Source organism: Kogia breviceps, chromosome 2 (genome assembly GCF_026419965.1).
Source record: "Kogia breviceps isolate mKogBre1 chromosome 2, mKogBre1 haplotype 1, whole genome shotgun sequence".
Classification (NCBI taxonomy): Eukaryota; Metazoa; Chordata; class Mammalia; order Artiodactyla; family Physeteridae; genus Kogia; species Kogia breviceps.
Genome location: NC_081311.1, coordinates 12,271,413 through 12,274,141, shown reverse-complemented (window position 1 = coordinate 12,274,141; position 2,729 = coordinate 12,271,413). Strand labels below are relative to the sequence as shown.

Here is a 2,729-nt window from a genome sequence, read left to right as displayed (position 1 = left end):
TCCCTCGTTGTGGTGAGCGGGTTTACCTGCCCCGTGACATGTGGGATCTTAGTTCCCTGATAAGGGATCAAACCCGTGTCCCCTGCATTGGAAGGCAGATTCTTAACCACTGGACCACCAGGGAAGTCCTTCTTTTGGCATTTGAATGGACGGGACTTGACGGGTTAAAGTTTGAAGGTGAGGGAAAGAAAGGTTTCAAGGATGACGCAGCTGCTCTGATATAACGATCACGTTTCTCTAAAGCTGAGGTTTTGTCAGATGCGTGCAATGGAAGGGGAGTTGGATTAGTTATGAAAAAGATGAATCAGCCATGGGCTTCAAGCTGGATAAGAAAATAAAGACAGATGGGGCAGATGGCTAGAGAGAAGGGAGAGTTGTTTATGGATGAGAGGTCTCCATGATGTCGAAGAGCTACAGCAAGGATGTCTGTCCTTAAGAAACCAGCACGACAGACGATAACCAAAAGGTAGAATGTTTGAATTAGCGCGTCAGTATTGCTTCTCCCCACCCCACATCCTCAAAACAGCAAGCAACAGCTTCTGGATGCCATGAAGGTTTCTGGGTGCCACCTACACACAAGACAGTGATATATCAGAGTGCGAGGAGGATCTGAGCAACCAAAGCACTTAATCGAAAGAGCAGACAAATTATAACTCCTGAGAGCCTTTCCGCGTGACATTAATGCGATAGATTCTTGCATAACGAAGTATCATCTCCCAGCTATGCCAAGTGTCCATTTTCGTGTTCTAATTCATAGTCTTGGAGCTACTCCCTACGTTAAAGCAATTTGATTTAGTTGAGACAAGATAGATGACGTACACTTGAAAAGTTAAGTGAAACAATACAAGATCCTCAAGTATGAGTGAACTGTAGTTTTTAGTGGAAAATAAAATTACTTTTTTGTGTATTTGTATTTGCACTGTCTGCAGGTGTTTGCTGTGAACTGCTGCTTACAAAAGAAAACCATACACAGTTGTTTGAGTATTTCACTTTTTAAAGCATTAATATTTTTATTTTTCAAGAAAAATTTAAGGGATACAAAAATGTTTGCACGACTGCAGAACGCCTTGGACGAAATTTCCCCAAACTAGTTTTCTGGAGACTGTTTTTGGCCATTATTGATCAAAATGCAATCTGAAGAAAGATTTTAACAAATTAAATAACACGCTGCCATCGTCAATTTTCTTATTCTAGCTCAGCAGTGGGGGGAATTTGAAAGGAAGATACTTTAAGATAACGTATGGACAGCGCGGCGTGGCCGGAGGGAGGCGAGTGCCCCTTGTGCACGTGTGCAGAAGAGGCTGCACAGCGCGGCGGCCGGGACCTACCCCCGCCGCCTCCGGAGACGCGGGGCCGCGCTCCACCCCCGCCGCCTCCGGAGACGCGGGGCCGCGCTCCACTCGCGGCCTCGGTCACCCGCTCAGCTCCCTGCCCGAGGCGAGGAGGCCGGCTTGCCGGGTTGCGTGGCCCGAGCTCAGGGCGCGGAGAGCTCAGGGCGGCGACAACAACGGCGTTGATATGGGGGTAACAACGGCCTCAGCTGGCGGGGAAGATGAAAGGCCGGACGGAGCTGGGAGATGTGACACTACACAATATGAAACAGCTGAAGAGATTAAACCAGGTCACCTTTCCAGTCAGCGACAATGACAAGTTCTATAAGGATGTGCTGGAGGTCGGCGAGCTAGCAAAACTTGCCTATTTCAATGATATTGCAGTACGTGCAGTATGCTGTAGGGTGAATCATTCACAGAATCAGAAGAGACGTTACATCATGACACTAGGATGTCTGGCACCATACGGAAGGCTAGCGGTAGGAACTAAAATGTTAAATCATGCCTTAAACATCTGTGAAAGAGATGGCACTTTTGGGCTTCCCTGGTGGCGCAGTGGTTGAGAGTCTGCCTGCCGATGCGGGGGACACGGGTTCGAGCCCTGGTCTGGGAAGATCCCACATGCCGCGGAACGGTTGGGCCCGTGAGCCACAACTACTGAGCCTGAGCGTCTGGAGCCTGTGTGCTCTGCAACAAGGGCGGCCGCGATAGTGAGAGAGGCCCGCGCACCGCGATGAAGAGTGGCCCCCACTTGCCGCAACTAGAGAAAGCCCTGGCACAGAAACGAAGACCCAACACAGACATAAATAAATAATTTTTTTTTTAAAGATGGCACTTTTGACAACAACTATCTGCATGTCCAGATCAGCGGTGAGTCTGCAGTTGACGCCTACAGAAAGCTTGGCTTTGAGATGACGAGACAAAGAAGAACTACTGTAAGAGGATAGAGCCCGCTGATGCTCACGCGCTGCAGAAAAACCTCAAAGTCCCTTCGGGCCAGAACGCAGATGTGCAAAAGACAGACAACTGAACAAATTACAGAGGAACTTTCTTGCACTTGCTGGTCACCAAATCAAAGAGAGGCCCACTGATTCCCCCCCTCCCTTTTTTTTTTCTTTTAAAGCTTTCCCCCTTCCTTGTTCTTATGTTTCTTCCTTTCAAAACTTCCTTCCCTTTCCTCTAAAAGTTTTAAACTTTAAAGGACTTATTAATAGTGTTTGGATTGTTTTCGTTTTCTTATTTTTTTCCCCACATTTGTTTATTTATTTATTTTTGGCTATTGCTTATCTGTTGAAGAACATCCCAGATTTGCTTACACTCTGTGCTTGTGATATTGAGTTTAAGGATTTGGGGGTGGGGGAATTATTAAACATATTTCTTCTATTCTTGGAAAAGTAG

General features: G+C 47.0%; 1 pseudogene; it reads left to right on the top strand.

Moving 5' to 3' along the window:
• Positions 1 to 1,427: 1,427 nt before the first annotated feature.
• Positions 1,428 to 2,456, top strand: LOC136793677 (N-alpha-acetyltransferase 50-like; annotated as a pseudogene).
• Positions 2,457 to 2,729: the final 273 nt, after the last annotated feature.